This window comes from Monodon monoceros, unplaced genomic scaffold, assembly GCF_005190385.1.
Source record: "Monodon monoceros isolate NGI ecotype Baffin Bay Population unplaced genomic scaffold, NGI_Narwhal_1 Super_Scaffold_8, whole genome shotgun sequence".
NCBI classification, from domain to species: Eukaryota; Metazoa; Chordata; class Mammalia; order Artiodactyla; family Monodontidae; genus Monodon; species Monodon monoceros.
Window position 1 is genome coordinate 31,110,384 of NW_021703785.1, and position 25,717 is coordinate 31,136,100.

The window sequence follows — 25,717 nt, forward strand, 5'->3', positions numbered from 1 at the left end:
TGTGTGTGTGTGTGTGTGTGTGTGTGTGTGTGTGTGTGTGTGTGTGTTTTGTAGCTGCCTTTTAGCATGTGAAGAAGTTCTCTTCTATTCCTAGTTTGTTGAGTTTTTTATCATGAAAGGGGATTGGATTTTGTCAGATGCTTTTACTGTGTTTAGTGATATGATCATGTGTTTTGTGGGTTTTTTTAGTATTTTGATATGGTGTTATTACATTAATTGATTTTCATATATCAAACCAACCTTGCATACCTGAGGTCAATCCGACTTGTCATGATATGTAATTCTTTTTATATGTTGCTGGATTTTGTTTGCTTGTATGTTGTTGATGATTTTGTATTCATATGCATAAAACATACCAGCCTAGAGCTTTCTTGTGATGTCTTTGTTGGAAATAATTCATTTTTAAATGCCTAGTTTAGATTAGCTGGAATTTTTAACATGTCATTGATGACTAATACTTCTTTATGGGCTTATTTAAGTGCACACATTAAATAAAATGGCATACGAATTAGTCTTTATTATCATATTTTGAAGGTTTTTTTTTTTTTAGGATTGGAAAGGGAGCACAGTAGCACCTATTTTTGCAGTGGAATGACAGAATTTATTGTATTCATGAACCTAGTGTGTTTTCTCTCCACAGTTTATTTATTTGTTTTTTTGTTTGGTGGAAGTGTTTTTTGATTCTTTGTGTGTTTATAGGACTCATTTACCCCATCATTTACCTGAAAAGCAATGAATATATTATATTATGAATAAGATAAAGTTAATTTTATGGAGATTAAGCTTGGATTTGTATTTAGGGTTTTATTGCTTTTTTTTGATGATTAGAACATGAGAATTTTACAAATGATAATTGCACAGTTCCACTGCAGGTAGCAGAATAATTTATTGCACAGGTTTATTATTTCTTAGGAGCTTGGAACACAATACAGTTGTTTATAATATAATCCAAAAAATGAAAGCTTATTGTCTTCAAACATCCCCATATGCGTGCAAGTTTGTTTCTTTAATCATAATTCCTTGTGAGTGATTTTAACACTTTAAAATGCTTTCACATTTGTCATCCTATCTGGCCATCATCAAAACCTTGTAAAAATGGTAGAGTTAATATTGTAATCTAAACTTGTCAGACAAATAAATTCAGTCATTTAGAGATCTTAAGGCCGCAGATCTATGAAGTGACATTAGAAAGATAGTAACCTAGATGTTCAGAATCCCAGCCATGTGCTCTTTTTTATAAACCAAATTATCTGCATAAAAGTACCATCTAACGACCATCTCTGATTTCTGAATGGCCTTCGCCTTTTTCTTTTTGTCCTTGGTGTGCTAGAGCAGAAAGAAAGCCGCAGCCAACAATGTCACCAGCGCAGTAGTTTCTGTGGTAGATTAAATTCCTCTGAAGGATGGTATTTATCCTTAGTGGAATTTCTGAGCAGATGATTTACTAAGTAGTAAGAGTTGCTTGGCCTTTGGGCCTGATCTCACCATCTTTCATGGAGTTTTTAGCAGATTCCTGTTTCTTAGGGTCCCCTGATGTTGAGAGAGAGAGAGCAGGAGCATACTTTGTCCGCAGTCTGTAACACCCCCTCCTCCAATCACTCATCCCTGTGAAGTTGCTAAGAATAAGAGCATGTTGGTAAAACCACCCTGGATCATGCCCTCATGAGTGCTCTCCTGCTTGAGGATGCACCTGGGTGCATCCTTTTCTGCTCATTAACTCTTTGTGTATTTGGTGGGGCTTCCTTGATAGCCCAGGTCTGGCTTCCTCTGTGCAGTGCACTGAGGAACGCCAACTCATTATGTGTTAGTACCTTACACTTTACAGAGATTCTCATTTAATGCTAACAGTGGAAGAACTTTCTGTCTCTAATTTACAAATAAAAAACCCCTGAGGCTCAGGAACTTGAATGACAGGACCAGAAGCTGGTTCAAACTGGGTCTAGGAACCTGACTTCTCTCAGATTTTAAGCTTCCTGAGAACAGGGAATACATTTTAATCAGTGTTTTAGCCCTAGCACTCAGCATGTATCTTGGCTCATACTTGGATCCCCCAGATATGTGTTGTATAAATGTTGAGCCCCCGCTCCATATTGTGTGGCTCCCCCCAATTCTGCTATTGTGAGATTGCTTATGCGGAAGATTCTAGACTCTTCACAGGGAACCTGAGGCTCTCTTCTTAGGGCCCAGGGACATCAGCTGCTTTCAGAGGTGAGAAAATCCTGCCAAGATTTTTTTTTTTTTTTGAAGCCATTCTGCTGTCTTGTCTCTGACCTACATAACTTCTGACAGAGGACCTGTGTCAACATTCACATCACGTGCTCTTGCTGGTGGCCAAGCTTCTGTGCCTTGTGCTACTGATGGCAGAATTCATGGAGCTGCTGCTTTGGATCTGAACTTGCATGTTGGGCCAGGCTTTCCGTTACTTACTCAACAAGTTGTGTCGTCAGAATTAACTCCAAGTGCAGTCGTTGCCAAAAACGTCATAGTTCTTCTCCAGCATCCTCAGGGGCACATACGTAGAATGTTCCAGATAGTGTACGTTTTGGAAGATACAGGAGAGAGGTATAATGGGTTTACGTCTTTAAAACAAAAGATTACCTGCTGGCAGGTGATCATCAACCTCTCGCTGTGCTTAAAATATCAGTGATTTGTTTAGCTTATTTTTTGTTAAACAAAAACTGGTTTTCAAAATTTAAAGCACTTTTACATTTCTATAAAATATTAAAAGCTCAGTATAGTTTTCGTAATTTTAATTCATAAAAAAAGAGAAAGCAGGCTGAAATTAAAATTTAGCCTGAAATCAGTCTACTGCAGCTTTTCCTCATTGAGGCTGATCATCCACTTCAAGTATGGTTTTAGCAGGCACTGACAATCCCTATTCCAGTACAGATGCTTGGCTTTTTGCTTGGAAAATGCATGGGATTGCAGTGTTTCTCAGGGTTGGTTCCACTGACCGTTTGCACCAGACTTAACGAGAAGTATGTGTTCAGATGCAGAGTCCTGGGCCTAACCCCACATGACTAAATCAGAACCTTTTGGATGTGAGGCCCAGGAATGGGCATTTTTACGAGCTCCCCGTTGATTGTGGTGAGCTCTGAAGTTAGAAGCTGGCTGGCTAGTAGATGGCAGCAACGGAGCAGAGTCACGGAGATCTTGGATTTAGTCGCTGCAACCTTTAAGGCTGCTGCCATATCTGTACGTGGAAATAGGGATGATGTAGTTACCTCAAGGAGGTGCGCGGATCCAGTGAACTCAGTGTCTGGTCCACAGCAAGTGCTTAAGAAATTCTGGGCAGGGCAGGCACAGCCATGCTCGTTACTGTTAGCATTGCACCCAAATGACATAATAGCTGCTAGGACTCATCGTCCCCCAAGCAAGGCTGTGAGAGTGTTACCAGAAAAATAACTTTGGAGAGTCATGAATCAATGCCGGACCCACGGCCCGTTTTTACAAAGAGCGTTATTGCTGCGCGGCCACCCCGTTTGTTTAAGCATTGTCCGTGGCTGCTGTGGACCCTTTGGCTTACACAGCCAATGATATTTACTCTCTGGCTCTTGACAGGAGAAGTTCACTGACTCCCGCTTTCCTCTCTGTGAATGTGGTTTTTCCGTGGAAGCTTCATTGACGTTCATCCGTGGTGCAGAGGCAGTCAGGCCTTGTGATAAGTCAGGCCTGGTGGTAGCGGCCAGTGCCCCCACCACACCTGCTGCTTCACGTCTTTACGCAGCGCCAGCCCTTCTTCGGGCCTTTTCTACCACCGCCTTCTCACTCGGCCTCAAAAGCAGTGATGGGGTCCGGGACCATTTCAGCATCTGGGAAGCTGGCTGCCTGAATGCTTTCAAGACCGCCCAGGACTCAGGTGTTAGAGTCCCCACACATAGCAACATGGGAAGGGGAACCAGTTTCCAGAGAACATGCAGACAGTCGAGTCATGTGCCCTGGTGGGCCTTCTCACTGCCAAGTTCGAGTTTACATAGAATTCTGGAAACGCGTTATCATTCATCTCCTACCCTTTCTACGTAAGAAACCACAACCAAGCCCAACTATCAGATGAGAAGAAACAATCCAAAATTGACGTAAAGCTGTAGAAGAATATTTTTATGGAAACAATTGCAGTCTCATTCTCTAAACCTAAAAGTCCAAGTGAAGATACAATTGTTGAAATGTGTGGTTATATTTCGCAAATTAAGGTCACCGCCTAGAACTTCTGTTCAACAAGTATGGTATCAGGCTCAAGCGTACGCGCGACAATTAATTTACAACATTTTGATATTCTCCAGCAGGTTTAATAACAGGGATATCTCATTTTTCCACAAGTCCAAGTTCCGTCCTTCTTGCCGGAGCCTCTAACGTTGTCACGGGCTTCAGTTGGGAAAGCACCTCCGCGCTGTGGTTTTTACGTTTATTCCTTAGCATAGTCCCTCACGCCCCTTGGGGCAGGTGATGAGGTACCTCCATTTTTGCACGTGTTCATGATAGTAAGACAGACATCTCTCAGTCGTCAGTAAAAACGTTTGGAGAGATTGAGAAATTAGAATGCTATCCTGTGTTCATGTGGGTTTGATTATAGGTTGCTTTTCTCTTATATTTCTACTTCTTTGGTGTTTTGTGTCTTTCTCTGTGTGCGTCTCATTCCTCCTTTACTTGGTCCCCTAACTCCATTCTTCCTTTTGTCCCTTAACTAGTCATGATAGGTATGTATCCCTTGGGTCTTGCTTCTCTTAACTAGTCATGATATATAGTATACCCCTTGGATCCAGTGTTTATGAAGTATAACTAGCATAGCATTAAATGTTCCTCTTAAAAAAAAAAAACTTCCTGCCAAACTATAATTAAAAGTCTTTTTATGTGTCTGTTGATTAATATTTTTATTCGCTCACAGACTCTCTTATAAGGAGAGTTCCTGTCCCCTGTTTTCTTGGCCTCTTTATGTTGCTGGCTCCGAGTGTTTGATTGCTTGATGGAGCCGATAAAATTCCCCTGATGTTTCCTACTCACTCTAAATTTGGAATACACCTACAGTATTCTTTTAGGCCTTATTGTTTCCTAGACCATCTATTTAAATACAGTCCTAAAGCTTAAACGGAACACTGTTATTGTGGCTAAGAATAATATGTGTAATGGAGCAGTAGATTAGATTTCATTACCATCCTCATAACCATGCAAAAGCCAGCGCTCCCACAAAGCACTCAGTAAGTTCTCGTGATTATTAAATTTTGCCAGTACCATGGCAAGTTTATAATGGTTACTTGCAGTTATTTGTGAGTGGAGTGGAGGGAAGAACTTGGCCTTTAAATCCAATGGGGCCTCTCTAAAACCCTGATGTTTGAAGCTGAAGCAGAGGTACCCATAAGGACAATTATTTTTTAATAGTGAACCTTCTGTACATGTTCTGTGACATTAAAATACATGATTCTGTCATTTCAATTATTCTGTTACACTTTATGATCCTGTGTTTATGTTCTTGCTTTTCCTCAGCTTAAAATTCCCATCTGCTACTTCCCTCCCCACTCTATTCCCTCTTCTAACTATTCCAACTTTCAAAACCTGATTGCCTAGTTCATATGCCATCTGCTCCGAGAAGCTGTCCTGCTTTCCAAAGTCAAAAGTGAATGATTTCTTTTGTTTGAATTTTAATTTTTGTACTTTCTATATGTCAGAAAGAGACATTTTGCCTAGACTTCTATTTCACAGCTATTTTGTTAGTTTTCACTGATAGGTATCATATCAGGCTGAACCATATGAAATTACCATTATTCAACTATTTTTGAGCTACAAAACATCAAGTTAATAAGGTCAAACCTCATACGTATTTCATCATGAACTGCACAAACTTATGAAAATAAATGATGATCTGAGTTACTTAAAACACATCTTGGACTTGGATTTACATATCTCTGTCCTAGAGCACTTGCTGAGTTATGGACATGACAAATGTATTCAGGAAATGTTTGTTGAAATGAAATCAATTGGACTGTCTAAATCATTACTTTTTATAAACAGCTAATAATTGATATAGAAATGAGACCTGTTCTGTGAGCCACACCCTTTTAATGCCAGCATATACAGGAGTCCACAGTATACTTCGGTGTACATTGTCCAAACCATTACAGTATTGTCACACACGTAAAGTTAAACTTCTTGTCTCAGTCACTGTTACTTATGTTTTAGTTTTATATTGTTACCTTGGTTGAAATATTTTTCTTTCCTTTGCCTATAGTTGTCTTATTTTGCTTTACTTAATGCAAAAATAAGAATTCTTTTATTTTCTAATGTTCCTCTCAAAATTTTTTACCCACCTAACTCTTGGCTGAAGGTCTGTCAGTGTCCCCCTCCTCAGAAAATCCTCCCTGGCTTGCTTTATTTAGCCATGGGGAAAAAAAAAACCTTTCCTTCCTTTGCAATATTTTTGTGCTTGCTAAAGGTCCAGTTAAATCACAGGAGATAAAATTTGTACTGACAACCTTGGGCATTCTCTGTCGTTTGCCAGAAATAGCAAACTAGATACTCATCTTGTACAAAAATATGTGCATGTTCCTCCTCACTAAAAACATCTTGTATTTGGTAGAGGGGTAGAAGTCTAAGGCAGCTCGTAGTGTGGAATCTTGGGCTGGGGCCCATGAGGTGGGGTTGGAGGGGAAGAAAGGATTGTGCTGAACAAATGGAGAAAATTATGCTTTTTTTCTTTATTGACAGATTCGTTAGTTTAATAACATGTAATCTCTTTCTTAGCTACTTGCAATACAGTGTGATTTCCTCAAGACATTTCTGTTTTAGCTCACTCACGCTTTTTTCCTAACTAGAAGAAATTTTACATGAGAAAAGGTGATTCTGGAATTGGAAAGAAAGCTCCGTCTGTAAATATATTGAAATACTTTACAGCATCATGCATAAATATGGTTTTGTGAATTTCTTTTGTTCTTGTATCAACAATTTTGCCATATAATACTTTTAGTTAGGGTAAAAATTCTGATGGGGCTTCCCTGGTGACGCAGTGGTTGGGAGTCCGCCTGCCGATGCAGGGGACGCGGGTTCGTGCCCCGGTCCGGGAAGATCCCACATGCCGTGGAGCGGCTGGGCCCGTGAGCCATGGCCGCTGGGCCTGCGCGTCCGGAGCCTGTGCTCCGCAACGGGAGAGGCCCGCGTACTGCAAAAAAAAAAAAAAAAAAAAAAAAAATTCTGATGGGCTCTTTTACAAGCTCTTGAGGCATGTATAGACATTTTTCATTTTTAGACAGATCCCAGTAGTTGAGGTTGCTGGAACATGAGATTCTATAATCTATATAGTTGAAATTAGTATAACAATTAAATAAGGTGACTTATTCTCTGATAGGAGTGGAGTAAGGGAACAGATTATTGTAAATGCATAGAAGGAAGCTTTCCATACCTGTATACATGTATTGTTCCAATGAATAATTCAGTAAAACGCACTAGATCTTGTTGAGCATGGATTGTAAACTCAGGGGTAGAGATCAGCGTATGTCCTATGCCTAGGATGGTGCCTTGCACACGGCAAATCCATAATTATTACCTGTTGAGTGAATGGTTGAATTAAATGGTTGAATTAAAATACCTAGGTGCTTAATACCATGTGATGAGCTCTAAGGAACATAGAAAAAACATATTAAACATGGTCCTTGAGGTTGTAATTTAGAAGTAGAGACAAAAATCGGTGCATTCATGGAGAGTGATTTGTACTGAAATCTATAGTACTTAAAGTAATTTTTTTAATAAAAAAGGAGATGAGGCAACCGTAGAGATAGCGTCATTTACTAATGACCGAATACCTATTTTGCACTATTTATTGTGCTAAGTGGTTTACATATATCATCCCAGTGAATCTTCATAATAACTCTGTGATGATTATTCCTGTTACTCCTCCATGCAATAATCAAGGTTCAGTATCTTTCTCAAATCACCTGGCAGTTAAGGGGCAGAGCTAGGTTGTGAGACCTATTTTGTCTGCCTGTTTTACTGCTTTGCTGTATAATTGCTTTTCTGGTTTTCTAGAGCTGTCTGGACCAGGATTGGCCCACGATGGTAGTTGGGTACCAGGAGTTCTCTGGACACCACAGATGCAAAAGAAGACTTGGGGCTCTTCCTAAAGCAAAAGCGTAAAGCAGATACTGCTGTCAGTGGACCTGGGGCTCCACCCATTGGTATCAGTTCAGTGATGGAGAGAGGGACTGTTGTAGAGGGACTTGAAGGGACTGCCTTTGTCTCTTCTGTCATAAGTATCAGTATTAAAAGTCATCCATTTTTAGTGACGTTTGTAAGATAATCAATTTCCATTATAAGAAATATTTTACATACACCTATAAACATTTGTTAAAAGCAAACTGAAGGTTCAACATGGCTGCCATTGTCTTTGAGTCACTTTCGGTTAGGAAACTGATAAAATTGATAGATCTCTGTCTGCTGGTTTTGGTCTCTTTTTTTTTTTTTTTTTTTAGCGGTACACGGGCCTCTCACTGCTGTGGCCTCTCCCGTTGCGGAGCACAGGCTCCGGACGTGCAGGCTCAGCGGCCATGGCTCACGGCCCCAGCCGCTCCGTGGCATGTGGGATCTTCCCGGACCCGGGCACGAACCCGCGTCCCCTACATCGGCAGGCGGACTCCCAACCACTGCGCCACCAGGGAAGCCCCACATACTAGTATTTTAACCCAATCTCCGGAAAACCTATCAGTAGGTTTGTGATGGGGGTCAGGAAGTCTGTGGATTGATTACTTTTAAAAAACCTTCTAACCGGTCTTCCCGGTTAGAGAGAGAGAGACTGCAGCAGTGAGAGGCCCGAGTACAGCAAAAAAAAAAAAACAAAACCAAAAAACCATCTAACCATTTCTGAACATACAGTTCAGTAGTGTATATTCACATTGTGCAACAGATACCCAGAACTTTATTGTACAAAACTGAAACTATATCCATTAAAACAACTCCCAATTTCTTCCTCTTCTTAGATCCTGGTAACCAGCAGTCTGTTTTCTGTTTCTATGAATTTACCTATTTCAGATTCTTCATATAAGTGAAATATACAGCGTTTGTCTTTTTGTCATTGGCTTATTTCACTTAGCATAATGTCTTCAAGTTTCATCCATGTCGTAGCATGTGATAGGATTTCCTTTTTAAGGCTGAATAATATTCCATTGTATGTATATACCACATTTTGTGTATCTGTTCATCTCTCACTGTACATTTGGGGAGCTTTGACTTCTTGGCTGTTGTAAATAGTGCTGCCATGATCATGGGTGTGCAGCTATCTCTTTGAGACCCTGTTTTCAATTCTTTTAGATATATACCCAGCAGTAGGATTGCTGGATAATATGGTAGTTCTTTTTTAATTTTGTGAGGAAATGTCATACTGTTTTCCATATCAGTTGCACCATTTTACACATTTTATATTTCTACTAACAGTGCAGGGTTTCAGTTTCTCTATATCTTCACCAAAACTTAATTTTATTTAATTTTTTTCTTTTTGTTTTTTTTTTTGCATTGTCGCCTTCCCACTGGGTATTATGAAGTGTCAGAAAATCTTTTAAAAGCCCACTGGTGAGTCTGATGGTAGATTAACTGTGTAAACCACTATCGGAGCACATCTTTGTATTGCAGAGACTACAACAGTGCCAGCTTCAGGAATCAGTGTATAGAACTTTCTCTTTAGTCCAATAAGAGATGACTCAGTGTTTTTTCAAAAATAGAAGTTTTTCAGGAAGAGTTACCTTATCAAGTTAGCTAATTGGCTGGGTTGAATTTAGGTGCTTCCTAGCTTAAGATTTGCATTGTCTTGTGATTTTGTTTTGCATACTGTTTATTTCTTGTGGAGATATTTTTTATTATTATTGTTAATTGTGATAAAATACACATAAAATTTACCATCTTACCATCTTTTAATTGTTTAGATCAGTGGCATTAAGGATATTCAGATTTTGTGCAGTTATCACCGCCATCTTCAGAACTTTTTTCATCTTTCAAAACTAAAACTTTGTACCCTTAAACAATAATTCTCTGTTCCTTCCTTCTTCCAGCCCCTGGCAACTACCATTCTACTTTCTGTTGATGAGTTTGACTACTCTAGGTGTCTCATATAAGTGAAATCATAACAGTTTTTTGTGACTGGTCTATTTCAAATTTGAAAATATTTTGTTGCAACATTTTAAAAATGTTTCTTTAATTAACCTTTATTGAGTCCTTTGGGAATAGAGTGCCATGTATCTGCACATTCCCTCCCCCAGGATCCGCCTCACACACGTTGTAACATCTCTGAAGGCAATTTAGCATTGTATACTAGTTTAATTTGACAGGGGTTTAGTTTCTTGCACATGAAATAATGGTACATTTTACAATTGATGGGAACTTGTTTTCGATGATGGTAGGGTAGGTGATTTCCGTAACGTAAAATGATTACCTAGAAAACATTCATTTAGGGGATGCCCTTACGATGCCCAGTAAATATTTTAATTTAACTAAAGACAAGAAAAGCTATCAGGTGTCATTAATCAGCACATTCGAATCATTACTCTGAATGATTATGCTTCATTTATTTTGTGTCAGAATGTTTTCCACACAATAATAGAGAATAAAAGTGCATCATTAATTACAGTAGAGCAACTCACACATGTGTGGGTATACGTATTTCCATATCCTCACACAATGAGGGAAATTTAATGTAAGAATCAGTCCTTAGCAGAGTTGAAGATTCAAGTAAATAATATTACATTTAGGACCATTTATAATTATGCCTTATAAAAGTTTTCAGTAATGCTTGAAAAAGTTTGTAGAAACATTTCCATATACTTGTGTCTTCTATTTGTAAATGACAAGCATTTTTAATAATAATGTTCCTTCCAGCTCTTTCCCTTTCCCATAGCTGTCTGGACTCTTGTCAGAAAACCACAAAACAAACACACAAAACCCACTTGCAGTATATAATTGCACTATTATAAAAACACACAGTGTTGTCCTAGGTCCAAAAGGCAGATGAAGGAAGTCAGCCCCGAGTTTGTTTCATTAGCTGCACTTACTTTCCAGAGTAGAGGACTTAATTTACAGTTCAAAAACCTCTTAAAAGACATATGTCTCTCTTTTAGAGATGAGAAGATACATAGACAAGAAAAACTCAAGTAGTTTAAGTGATGCTACAGGAAAAAGGGGGTGGAGAACAAAGTTTGAAAGGTTCTTGGAGAAAGTTAGTCTCTTTCTGAACTCTGTCCTCTCTCTTTTTGTAAGAAAGCCAAAATAATTTCAACACTCTTTTTTTTTTTTTTTTTTTTTTTGAGGTACGTGGGCCTCTCACTGTTGTGGCCTCTCCCATTGCGGAGCACAGGCTGTGGACATGCAGGCCCAGCGGCCACGGTCTACGGGCCCAGCCCGCTCCGCGGCATGCGGGATCCTCCCCAACTGGGCCACAAACCCCTGTCCCCTGCATCGGCAGGCGGACTCTCAACCACTGCGCCACCAGGGAAGCCCTGATGTATAATTTTTAAGGAAATTTTGAGTAATTTGTCCAAGAATACTCATCCTAGTCAGAGCTAGGATTTGGGACTTCTGACTCTTAGGACCATTTCATTTCCACCACATCACACTTAGTGATTCACTAATAACTTCATCACGCTTTGTTCCCTGCTCCCTCCCTAATTATATCATTTATTTCAGTATTTTAATGTTAATTTTTATAGTTAAAAATTTTTGCTGTAGCCTGTGAGTTTGAAAAGCTGTTGAAGCCAAAATTCTTCCAGTATGGAATGTACCTGTGATTTTAGGAGAATATGAAAAAGAAACTAAGATTTATACTAATATTTTGTGGAATACCTATAGTCTGTATACAACTATGAAAAAACTCATTTTTAATGTAACTAAGAAAATAAGCCTGCTTAAAAGATTTCTCTTTTGTAACAGCTTTCTTGAGATATAATTCACATACCATATAATGCACCTATTTAAAGGATACAACTCAGTGGTTTTTAGCATATTCACAGAGTTGTACAACAATAACCACAATCAATTTTAGAACATAGAATACCTACTTTTAAAAGTAGAGTGTTCAGGGACATCCAGGTGGTTTTCAGTTTTTGGCAGTTAAGAATAGAGCTGCTTTAAAAGAAAAAGTATAGGCAATTTAAACAAAATAATCTTTAAATTAATGTCAGAATCGTATGTTTGAAAACCTTTAATTATATTGTAATTATTTCTCAGCTATTTAGAGACATTTTGTGCCAGTGTGCTGAGCTGAAAAACTTAAAAAAAAATTTTTTTTTTTTTTGGTTATATCAGTGACTTAGTGTTTCTCTATTCCTGTTTTTGTAAGTTTTTGGTCAGGAAGGTGAAGTGAATGATGTTTGCTTAAACAAATGACTTTCATATATTACTGTAGGAGCTATAAACATACACATGGTTAGATTTCTGTTTTAGCTTATCAGGTTCACAGTGTTTCGCAGGCAGAACATTTTATGTAGCATTATTTATCAGGCAGTAGTTCTCAATCTAACGCAGATTAGGGTCACATGAGTATTTAAAAATACTAGCACCTTTATTTACTCCTCAGAGATTGTAATTGAATTGATAATTTAATTCAGCATGGGACCCAAGGGCCAGGAGCTGGCCAATTTTAAGTTTCCTATATGATTCTCCTGTATGGCCAGATTAAAAACCTGTTTTAGATTCTTGCTGTCAAAAACATTATTTGAAGATATTTTACCTTTTGTCTGTCTGAAGCCTAAGAAAAAGAACTGATTAAATCAAGGCTAGATTAGAAAGTAGGAGAGGCAACCCTGAGTAAATCACTAGGCAGCACCTCTGAAGCTCATTTGCCATGCTGTTGGCCTTTGCATCCTCTGTACTTAGCAAATGCCTGCTCTGTAGAAGTTCCTTCCTTCTTTTCTTTCTTCCTTCCTTCGACATTTATCAAGTGCCTACTGTCTGTTCCAGCACTCTTTTATACCCTGAGGATATAAATACAATTTGGAGTCCTTCTTACATTTGAGTTGGCAAAAGATGCATGATAAATATTTGTTGAGTTGAATAGAATCACAGCTGAGCCCTCTTGGCGTACTGCTGTGCAGTGCCTCAGATCCTTTGTAGAAATTATGCCTTTTTGATATCCAGGAACATTCCAAGCATTGTTTGTCGTTTCCTCATTTGTCTGCTCAGGGATACCCCACATCTAGCCAGGCTTGAGTCATCAGGATAGAGTTAGTTAGGATGAGTAATTTAGGTCTCACTTCTCCATGTATCACAAACACATGGGTCCTACCAGCAACTGAGTTTTGGGGAAGCTTAATGTCAAGTTCGATGACGGAGACGGGGAACACGGACTGGGGGTTGTAAATGAGAGAAGTCTGTCCCTGGAGGACTTGGTCTTAGAAGCCAGGCTTCCATTCAACCCCATGGCACATTTTCTTTTCTGAGAGCAGGGGAGGAAGAGGAATGGTGTGTTTCTGTAGGAGTTCATACGTTCTGACTGGGTTGATCATCTCTCCTGTGCTTCCCTATACAGTTGCTTGACTATTTTAGCGTTGACTTTACTTATGGAAAAAAAGAGAGCTTAGAACAAAATAGTAAAATGTCCATGTGTGTGCATGTGAGCCCAGCACACACACACACACACACACACACACACACTCTTACACACACACATATATTTAAGAGTGAGAAAACAGAAGCAGATGGGGCAATACTTTGTTTTGTTTTTTTTTTAAGCAGTGATTTTTTTTAAACACTCAGTTATTTTTAGCTTTTCAGCCTTTCAGCATATAGCAAATACCTTCTGAATAAGAGTAAGTGGGTGTGTGTTGCTGGCTTTTGTATCTTGCTGTGGTGCTCCTGATGGAACTATAACACATGGGAAGAAAGAAAGATTGCAAGGTTTAACAAGGCTTTCCTCCTGGTTGAGTCTTTGCTGCCACTATTGGCATTATTAAATTTATATATGCAATAGTGAGTAATAATATCTAGAGTCATAGCATGTCCCATGTTTTTAGGAAAATATTTTAACAAATACATTCTGCTTTTACTTTGTAAATGAAATATTTAGTTGTTCAGGTTTTTTCCCCTCACACTGCATTCCGCCCTCAACTCCTACACTTTTTATTGGGGCCGTTTTACTTGTTTATTTTGTTTTGCAAAGAATTTATTCTCTGGACATGTGTGGATTGGCATGTGCCTTTTAAAGACTTTTGTTTGTTGGGGCGCTAGACGTATACCAAAGGAGCTTCTGTGTGGCCACCATTCAAACAAAGCTTCCTAATTTCAGTGTCATTGAGTCAGCAGCTGGTGCAGCTGAATTCAGAGGAACAAGCATAGTTATCGACTGTTTTCTCTAAAAACAGCCTGAACAAAGCATTTCCTTAAGCAACGCTGAGCAGGATCTGGAACTTCCTATGCCTCAAAAAAGTCTTAGAAAGGTTTGCGGAAGTGCAGAGATCAACATTACTGCGTGTAATTCCTCTCCTCCACCCCCGATTCATGGTAATTGACTCCTTTAAAAAAAAATCTCGTATTTTAAAATCATAGGATCAGCATCTGTAAGCAAAAAACAAACAGAAAAACAAGAAATAATCAGTTAAGTACATGGTCATATCAGCTAGATAATCGTTTGTAACGCCAGAGGAGTGTAAAACACAAATGCTGGTTAATTTAAGAAAGTTTCAAAAATTGTAGCTTAGTTGTAGTGATTGTGTGCTATTTTTACATGTTATTTTTTTTTCTCGTAGACAGTTAAGGGGAGTAATCTTTTATATAATTATATTTCTTCAGTAGAGATCTTTGAAATGGTATAGATCAGGAGTTGGCAAGAATTTATTCATACATTTTATTTTTAAAATTTTAAAATAAATTTATTTATTTTTGGCTGCATTGGGCCTGTGTTGCGGCAAGCAGGGGCTACTCTTCGTTGTGGTGCGCGGGCTTCTCATTGCAGTGGCTTCTCTTGTTGCGGAGCACGGGCTCTAGATGCGCGGGCTTCAGTAGTTGTGGCATGTGGGCTCAGTAGTTGTGGCTCGTGGGCTCTGGGGCGCAGGCTCAGTAGTTGTGGTGCACAGGCTTTGTTGCTCTGCGGCATGTGGGATCTTCCGATCCAGGAATCATACCCATGTCCGCTGCACCGGCAGGTGGATTCCTAACCACTGTGCCACCAGGGAAGACCCATTCATACATTAAAAAAAATAATCATGCTTTCATTATTTTTTATCATAATCATGCTTTCATTAATTTTTCTTTTTAGTGAGTATCTACCATATAGCAGACACTCTGTTAAGTACTCACAGGGACAAAAGAAATGCATGATAATATGCAAACAGTTAAGTAATAATAAAGGTGGAATATAATTTGGGGAGAACGTCAGTGGCATAGATCTGCTTTCATTTGTTTTATTTCCAGATAAATTTGTATTTTCAGGTAAAAGTTTTATTTTTTGTAGCAATAACTTAAGGGTTCATAAGGAGGTTTGAATACTATCCCTGCTTTCTGTACTTTTGTGTTCTAAGTGTCTATGAGATATTGCCTACTTGTTCTAGGGGGAAGGAAGATTAGGAAATGTTATTAGATTACATTGTGTTTTACATTTTTCTGGTAACACATGTAGAATTTCTCATTCTTTTCCATTGGCATCGATTTAAAATAAAAATCATTGTATAGGGTCAGACTCATGGCCAGTCAAGGAGGGTCATGTTTCTGGGTTGCCCCTTAAAATAGTCCACTGACATCTCAATTTCTTTAAACTACTACTTGGTTCTGTTGAATCCACTTTAGTTTTCTATTCATTATTATTTTTTTTAACTTAATAAAATTTAGTCTCACAGATTAAGGGATTATTTTATGTAGGTCTCCTGCCTGCCTTACCTTAAAAAATAATGACTTTTTCTTTCCTAAACCTTATGTATATTTCTCTCAGGTTTTAATGAGGTAGACCTGAGTGTACTGCGGCCAGGATTAGATGGACAGGTTGTGTTATAAAATCATACCATGGGGCAGGTATGATTCCATAGATTATTTGGCTTCTGTTTCTAGACCAAGACATCACATTATTTTTATATGGCCCTCCCACATTCTCATGATCATTAAATTGTGAGTAGGTATCGCCTTTAACATGCATTATTTAGTAAGGTCTGGTGGTTAACACTATGAAGGGCATCACAACTCTGTAAAGGTAATGTTGTATGCTTTATTTTTAGTTCTATTTGGGTCATGTTTAAATTTTAAAAATATTTTTGTGAGTTAAGAGTGTCCTAGAGAGATACCTTCGAGTTGTTCATAGTGCCTTTGGGCACATTTCCTAAGTTTATTTATAACTTGCCACCCATGATGCTATAAACATCTAAAACTGATTTTTTTTTCTCCTCATGAAATGAATTATCGAGGAAATGTTACAGACCCACTTCCAGAGTCTCAGGAGGGCCCCTGCATTGCACACGGGGGCGTTTAAGACTTCGTTGCCTTCCTTTCTCATTCCTTTTTCCCAAACAATGCCACTCTCACCCTCATAGGTAATGTCTGTATCACCGAGACAGTAGATCTCTGTGTGAATAACTTTCTCAGCTTTTCACTTGATCCATTTGTGGGCTTACCACAGCCTAGTTCTCTACCCGTTCCTTCCTTCCCATTCTGAGACAGGCGAGTCCTTTGAATTGGGGGTGTCCTGACATCGGTCCTCTTAGAATCTGGGTCCTTCCTGGCTTTTGGGGAGTTGGGCCCCTCACCTTGTCTCCCATGACTGTTTTCATCTCCTCCTCCGTTTATGAAAATCTCTCAGGTTATATCATCTTAAAAAAAACCAACTTCTTCCTTTATGTTTTAACATTCTCTAAGAAGTACCTTCACTTTCTCTTTCACTTCAGTTGAAGGAATGTTTCTTAAAAGAGCTCTTTTCCACTTCTTGATCTTCACACGCCAACTCAAGACCCTTGAGCTTATGTACCTGCTACCAAGCTCAAACTTCCTTTGTTAATGGTCTCGTAACTGCTAAATACGGTGGTGTCATGGTGATCTTATTTGACCTTGCTTTTGCAGTTGATGTGCTGATTGCTTGCTTCTTTAATTCCTTTCTGTTGGCTCCCATATCATTCCCAAGCTCTTGCTTCTTCCTTTCTGACTGTTACTTCTGAGACTCCTGTATGGGTTTATCTTTTCCTTCTTGCCTCTGGAGTTGGAATTTGGAATAACTGTCCAGTTATTTCTAGCCAGCTTTTAATTAAATATCTCCTTTTGGTTATATAGTAGCGTTTCAGACTCATCATGTCCACAGCTACATTCTTTATTTGTTCCTTTAGAATCCTGCATTTCTTGTTTTTATTTATTTTTTTAAATTAATTTTTATTGCCGTATAGTTGCTTTACAATGTGTTAGTTTCTACTGTACAGCAAAGTGAATCTGCTATGTGTATACATATATCCCCTCTTCTTTTGGATTATCTTCCCATTTGGGTCACCACAGAGCACTGCATAGCGTTCCCTGTGCTATACAGTAGGTTCTGAGTAGTTATGTGTTTCATACTTAATAGTGTATCTGTGTCAATCCTTCTCCCAGTTCATCCCCCCTCCCCTCCCCCCGTATCCATACGTCTGTTTTCTACGTCTGTGTCTTTATTTCTGCTTTGCAAATTCCTGTTTTTATTAATGAATCTTTGACCACCAGGTGCTACATCCATCCCTAAACCTGGGAACCATACTTGACTCACTACTTATATCTCTCATCAGTCACCAAATCAGGCTGATTTTACCTCCTCAATATTGTCCTTCGTTGTTTTATTTTTTTTAATAGGCTGTTTTCATAACCTAGTGTCATGGCTGGTCTCTTTCTGTATTACCTCCATCCATTTGCTAAACTGGAAAGATAACTTTGCTAACATACAAGTATGATGGTGTCATTCTTTTGTTTAACATATAATGATTCCCCATAATTTATAGTCTGAAACTTAAATAACTTTGTCCCTCGTGACGCGGCTCCCACCCTCCCTTTCCAGCCTTTCCACAGTTTGGGAACTTTCGGTGTCTGGGACCTGTGGTGCTCTCTAATGCGGCTCTGCTTTGGCACACGGGCTCTGTCTGCGTGTGCCTGAACTCACACAGCTATAGCCTCACTGACACTATCAACTCACCCTACTGCTCTTCAGACTAAGTTATTTTCTTTTTGACACTTCATGTTTCTTTTCAGTGCTTGGTATAATGGATAGCTATTCTTTGTTAGCACATCCATCTACCCCATTAAATTGTGACTTACTGAAGGGCTGAAGCCTTCTTCTTCATTGTATTCACAGCCCCTGCTATACTGCCTGGCACATAGTAGGCATACCGATAAGTACAGTAGAGCTTTCTCAACAAATGAAGTTAGAATCAATAGTTGGTCAGTCAGGAAAGTTATTAAAATAGAAAAACATAAAAATGATGTATACATATCTTAAATATTTTAAACATAAAACAAATGCATTTTTTGGCAACCCTTTCATATAAGGCCAAGACTTTTTCTTCCAGTTTCAATTCACAGATGGGATTCAGTGTTATCTTTCGTATCAAAACTAATAATGGATTATCTGTTATTTCCAATTTGTTTATTTTTAGAGTGAAACTAAAAACCTTAGAAACACTTTTGAAGATATTTTTGATTTATTTTTCTCATTGTACAATTATGATTGCCCATGCCTTATTCAATGGCAGCTTTAAAAATTAGTATTTTATTAGGTCTAGTCTTTGAAAATCTTGAAAGCGTTCAACGTATTTTTCATAGAAACAGATATTGTGCTGCTTTTCGTACTCCAGCTTCACTGCTTTAAGTAATATATCATTGAATAAAAATCACATTACTATAATAAAGTATAACTGCTTGAACAGCATTAGGATCAGAACTACTCTTGCTACAGATATGGCTCAGCTGATGGCAGCAGAGGCCCTTGCTCTGCTCAGGAAGGAGGCTTCTGGTTGGGAGCATTCCAGGTGCATCAGTCAATATGATTTACAAAGGGAGTGGAGATCATTGGTTCATCTGGACAGTTGGTTAAGTGGAAGTTGGTTAAAAGCATTCTACCATGTTTGTCAGATTGATGCTTAAAAGATGTTATCTTTGTTACTTGGCATTTTGGTAACTAAGAGAGGTGGATAGAAACGTGCCTGCTTTCGTGTGCACTCTCTCTACGTCATTTATAAAAATGTTAAATAAGACCACGGTGAGCACCTGTCTCCTGGACGTTCTCACGTTTGTACGTCTGTTTCTCTGTCATTTGTCTCCTGCTTTAACCGCAGCAAAATGTAATTTTAAAAACTGCTCTTTGGTTTGTTTCAGTCTGTTGGTTGCTCTCAAGTAGAATGAGTGCTTAGCAGTATTCTACCATTGATTCCTGTTTGGTTTTGTCCCTCAACATGTTGTTTTCTTGACTATTTAAAAGGCCTTCATTTTGAAAATTCTGCTTCGTCATCCTTGTTAGCAACTGCATCCTTCTGTCCACTGGCCTGTCTAACTAGCATTTTACATTTGAGCCAACAGTTTACAAATTCCACTTTGAATCTTTAAGTCTGTGATAATGCCAATCGAATTTTTGTTACATCTTGTTTAATAATTAGGTTTAGACCCACCTTCGAACTAATGACTCTTTGATTAAGTCCTGCATGCCTATCTGTTTCAAAAGATAAGTTGGTATTTGCAATATTCTTAATACTTTTCCCAATAAAGACCAAGGAAACAGTTATTCAGTTTCTGTCTTTCTGTCTCTCATCTAAAGTACATGCTTTGCAGAAAATCTTACTTTACTTCCTGAGGTTTTATCTTTTTAAGCAACATTCTTTTTATTGGTTTTGGAGGACTTTGTAAGGTTACTGTCAAATTCTTTCTTGGCAGGCCTGATTAGTAGTTTTTCCTTGACCCTCTAATCTTTGAGGGTTTCCCTGTATCCCTTGATAGGGCTCTCATTTCATTTTTTGAAAAGCAGTTAGCTATATATGTCGCCTCCGACCCTGTCCCTGTACCCTAAGCCTCTACCCAGGGCCTAATCGTTTTGATCCTTGGCAGATGTTTATCTTGAGCTATGGATAAGGTCTTTAAAATGGTCTTCAAAGTACCTAGGTTTATTTTCTTTAAGCTGCGTGTTTCCTTTTTAGGAATAATGCCCCATTTTTAAGAGTTGGCTAGTGACCTGTTATAGCTGTCTTCCAAGTCTGGAGTGATGATGCTTTTTTAAAAAAATTTTATTGAAGTATAGATGACTTACAATGTTGTGTTAATTTCTGCTCTACAGCAAAGTGATACGGTTATACATATATATATATATATATATATATATATATTCTTTTCCATTATGGTTTATCACAGGATATTGGATATAGTTCCCTGTGCTACACACTAGGACTTCGTTGTTTATCCATCCTATATATACTGGTTTGCATCTGCTAATCCCAAACTTCCCTCCTCCCCCTTGGCAACCACAAGTCTGTTTTCTATGTCTTTGAGTCTGTTTCCGTTTCGTAGATAATTTCATTTGTGTCATATTTTAGATTTCACATATGAGTGATAACATACGGTATTTGTCTTTCTCTTTCTGACTTACTTTGTATGATAATCTCTGTTTTGGCAGGACGCCTTCCCAGTCTTTGATTTTCAGTGTTAGGTGAAACTCTCCTGCCTGACACCCAGAGGTGTACACTCATATTGCATTACCATTATTCTTGGTGTTTTCTTTTCACTATCTTATTTAAAACTCTGAGACTGTTCTCTAAAAGGATCATAAAAGTAGGACCTGATAGTTGACTGTACAGGCTCTTTCAGTATAATGTATATATGAGTTGGAAATGGCTATATTTCATAATAAAGGAAAATTATTTTTGGATAAAGAAAAGCGTGCTAGGCTATTAGAGCAAGTAGCTTGAGAAAGCAAGTGTTCCAAATATTCACCATCTGCTTCAGTAGACATTTTGAGAATAATAGAGTACAGTCTAAACCCCCCCCCCCACAGGCATTTCCATTTCCTCTTTACGTAAGTTTCACCTTCTCAGAATCACCTCTGTGTCCACTGGCCTTACTAGAGTGTGGATGTGGATGGACCGTATCATCCACAGCAGCTCATATTTCCTGTTGATGCACCTACCTGCTCCTGTAGCACTTCCAGTCTCCTTTAAAGTGTCCCCTAATCCTTCTGTGTCTGGGTGCCCAGGGACATCTTATATGTACTGATGAGTTATTCCGTCTGCTGGTTACCATGAAGGGTCTTCTCCATTTTGGTCTCTTGCTTGCTTACATCCTCTTTTCCTAAAATCCCTGAGAGGGCCTCATCATTGCTGCTTATAAGTTTTGTAAGAAAGAATCCTAATTCTGTATGTCTAGAGACATCATTCAGAGCTCTCTAGATTGTCAGCCCGTGAACAGAAGGGAGAATGTCCCTTCAGGTAGCTGGGGTCCTAAGCCATGCTGATTATGTACTTCCTTCCTGTCACTCCTAACACTGCTTTATGGCTTAGAAACTGGGAATTTGTCCTAAAGCAGGTACATATAATACTGTTCTCTGTTACTGGCTGCTGTGCGTATCCATTCCTTACCCCATATGATGGACAACTACAACACAAACAATACGAATACCCTCATCCTCCAGCCAAGAAACAACAGTCTTCATGCAGATGGATAGGTGTGGGCTCAGGGAGTTTCCATGTCATCATATTCACCTAGATATGTCTCTTTTCTTTCAAGTTAGGAACTCCTATAGAGGTAAATAGGGTCCAGGTAAATTACGACATAGTATCAGTTACAGTAACTTTGAAATCATAACATGAGTGTCTGTTTCACATTTGAACTTCTCACATTGAAAAATATGTATTTTGAATACGAACATGGTTTACTGCTTTAAATTTTAGTGTGTCTCTCTATATGCCAGTATGTAAGTGTGTGAATATAAATAACATACACAGTATTATCAAGGTGTGTATGTGTGTATGGCACAAAGTAGTATGATACATATGAGTAAGTTGTATGTACAGATCAAACAGTGTGATTGATGCACGTATGTGTATGTGTGTGTGTATGCATGTGCATCAAATGTGTAAGAGTCAAATAGAGTAGTGTAATATATATGTGTGTATGTGTATATATGAGTCCAACATAGTGATATAATTGTGTGTGTGTGTGAATCAGACACAGAGTAATGTGTGTGTGTAAGAATCAGGGGCAGGCAAGCATGATACATATGTGTGCATTTGTATCTTTGTACAGGATTCAGACACATAGTAGTATAAAGTAAGTGTGTGTGGGAGAATCAGAGTAGTATAATTGGAAAAACACAGGATAAATAAAATTTATGATGATTCCAAAATGATAACACCTGCATGACTCTGTGTGAATCACACAACCTTTCTAGGCACGATTTAGGCGAGATTTTTACTAGATCTAACTGCAGTCTTTTATGGTTCTAAAATTTGATGGTTAGTGCAGTCACTATCTGAAACTACTTAGCCTGTTCCATCACTGTGTGAGTTATTCTATCTGTAATGACATTTATAACTGACCTTTCTGCATTCAGAATCTCTGTTGTATCTTTGTTTATTAGCTTCTGTGGGAGAGAGACATGGTAACCCTAATTTCACGGTTATTTTTCTGAACTATGCCCCAAATGGCCCCTGGTTTTATAATTAAGGGAATCCAACACTTCCTTGGATGTACTGTCAAAACCACATTTTCTAAATCCTTGCATTAACATGAAGAAAATGTTGCAGCAATCTGTCTCATCTTGTTAAGGCTACCTGGCCATTTAATACCTAACTAAAAGGACTGAGTGAGTGAAAGCCTTGAAGGCAGTATTCATCTTTGTAGGCAGTACATAGATAGCCCTTGCCACATGCTACATACTCAGCATACATTTGTGGAATGAACAAATTATATGATAAAATACATTTAAATAATTCATTGTTATCTACGTGCCCATGTGTTTTCTCAAGATTCCTTTGCAATGTTTTGCTTGGAGATGGTGGAGAAGGGTGGTTTCCTACCATCATGGTTGCAAGATGGCAGTACTGTTTAGGTGCTCTTGGTAACTGTGACAGACAGGGTGCGGAATTGAGGGATGGTGGGAGTAGAATGTTACTGCTTTTCTCTCTTTTGGGAACAGTTATTGCACCCCTTTTAGAGGAACCATCTTAAATCAGTGAACCACTGATTTAAGTAGCTCTGTGTCCATAGAATCATATGGGAGCTTTTCCTCTGGGCATAAATCTTGTGTCTATAGGGCACTGAAGCAGTTAATATAAATGCTGTCTTTTGGAATCCAAGTTCAGTGCGGACATAGCACTGAGTTATGGTACCGGAATGTCAGACAGTCCTACTTTTCTCTTAGAATATTCTCTTACTGCAAAGGGAAGTGAAAAACTCTATAAGGGAAAATTATAAACAATAAAAGAAAATTTGGTACCCTAATACAAAAGAACACCTTTTTCATTGCATGAAATGCCTTGTACTTTTTTTTTTTTTTAATTTCAAAATCCATTTGAGCATTCATCACTAAAGCTTGCTGTGATGGCAAAAAATGCCTTTAGAGGCCCTTAGTCAGCTTTGGCTGATTAGGTGTAGTGGTAATTAATTCTTACTTTGATACCTTGTCAGCCTTCTTATTTGTAGAAAAGGAGTAAACATGAGAAATCGGACTTTAAAAAATGTGGGTCATTATTAGCTATTGCAGATGTTCTTCAGGAAGCGATTTGGCCCTGAAATGAATAAAATGAGAACATGTTATATAAGGTTGGTTTCCCAAGCAGTTTTGATGTTCTTAAAGTTTAGCATAAAAAATACTAATAGCCTCTGGATGTCTCATATTGGCTATCGGTGAGCTCTTTTCCTTTAGGCCTCCTTCCAGCATTTTGAAATTCTGGCGTTAGGTGTGTGCTGACTCTAACCTCAGCAAGAAGACTTCTTCCAGAGTCAAAATGAAACTAAATATTCATATTAGGGGGTGGTGGGGAAAGAAACACTGCCTTCCCCTCAGGAGCAGACTGCATGTGAGTTCTGCCAACTGGCCTGTTTGTGAGAATTAGTGAAGTCATCAGACCAGAGCTATTTTCATGCACTGACATGGTGCTCCAAGGCAGCTGGAGGTGCTGCATAGAGGAAGCTCTGAGAGAGAGGTTTTCAGAAGCAGAAAATTTCCCTGCTGACTGACAGCATCCGACATCTCCAGGAAGCATGAGGGCTTGTGTAACAGCCCAGGCAGAAGGACGGACGGGGAGCGTTTTCTAGCCTTTCCAGGTTATCTGAAGGGATGTCTCAATATCAAGGTGCCAGGATTGTCCGAAAGAATAGGTGGCCCTGGGTAAGGAAGATGGTGCTGGAGATGAAATCTTTTGTTTATAGAGCAGCAAGACAGTTTCCTTTTCCTCTCCCTCCCTCCCTCCCTCCCTCCCTCCTTCCTTCCTTCCTTCCTTCCTTTCTTCCTTCCTTCCTTCCTTCTTTCTCTCTCTTTCTGTCTTTCTCTTTCTCTCTCTCTCTCTCTCTCTCTCTGCCTCTCTACCTCTCTCCCCCCCAACCTTCTTTCTTTCTCAAAAAGGTCAGAAATGCAAAGGCTGCCCTTTTTGCTGGCACAGTCCTGTAGGAGATTATGAGCAAAGTAAAGGAAGTGGGACGTGCATCATGTATAATTTATCAGCATATTGAAAACAAGTTGGATACTATGCTGGACAGTAAATGACCCCAGAACAGCCCCAATGTGGGAGAAAATACTGTTCAGTTGTATTTCTTAAACGCTTAAGAGAAAGATCTATCACTTGGAAACAGTTTTTTTCTGTAACTTGAACTGCATTTAAATTTTTGAATTCTGAACTCTGCCTTGTGGGCTCTGTCTCTAAAGATCCTTCAGAAAAGCATAAATGAATATTTGATTAGAGAATCATCTACCGGATGCTGTTGTAACCACTTCCGAAATGATCTAAAAGTGTACACGGAGCTCTAGCCCTTCAGAGACTTAGAAAAAGTCCAGGGACATCAACCAAATGGAGATAAATTTAGAGATAATGAGATACTAAGCCTGAGCGTGAGAAATTCGCTCCTTTTCAGCTTCAGTGATGCAAGTATTTTCAATTCAGAAAGCAAGAGGTGTCCTCTGATAAGTAGTTTCCTACAATAGGAGTGAATCAAAGCAGACACTCTTTAGCATGAGTGCACTCAGGGGTCATGGCTGTGCAAGCTGCCATGATTCAACCCTGTTGAGCAATGGGACGTCAGAGACAGAAAGCTGCCTTGTTTATTAGAAGTAGGGTAACCACAGTCTCAGGCAAGTGAGGAAGGTTTTGCTGGCACTTTCATTCTGAATAGCAAGCCCTAGTGCAAGGAAAAAAGAAAAAGCCAAAGTGTTCGGTATAGGTGTTTATATACTACTAAAGCTCACAGAGCTCTTGTTTACTTCTTAATTTTTTAAATTAAAAAGCACAATCCTTACATTTCTTATTCAGTAATGGGTAACAGCTTAGCAGAGCTCTCATGTAAGTCAAGGATGATGGTGCATGGCCTGGATTTCTACAATACTTTACGAATTCGAAGTTAATGAAACCTTTGTTTAGGTGGGTGTTTCCTTATTGCCTTAGAACTTCTGGGAAGGTCGAGGAGGGTTTGCAGAGTAATTTTCTATTATTTGATAGAATTGGGGCCATCCTTTGGAACATTTTCAATTACAGGTGAAGAAACTCGGACCCCCAAGTGTCTTCCTTACCTGAAATCTCGTAATCTAGGAAGTATTAATGGAAATTAGATGAATGAGTCTAATTGAGGGTTACTT

General features: G+C 38.8%; 1 protein-coding gene across 7 annotated transcripts in view; it reads left to right on the forward strand.

The window, feature by feature from the left end:
• The window catches only part of KLF12 (Kruppel like factor 12), a 445,831-nt gene that overhangs the window by 40,065 nt on the left and 380,049 nt on the right, over nt 1-25,717 (forward strand). Inside the window, exon 1 of one of the 7 annotated variants that reach the window (XM_029210577.1) lies at nt 23,264-25,502. The exons of the other annotated variants lie outside the window; for them this stretch is intronic. The gene's annotated coding sequence lies outside the window, so the exon portion shown is untranslated. Of the gene's footprint in view, nt 1-23,263; nt 25,503-25,717 lie in introns of those variants that run through there. 7 annotated transcript variants of the gene reach the window in all.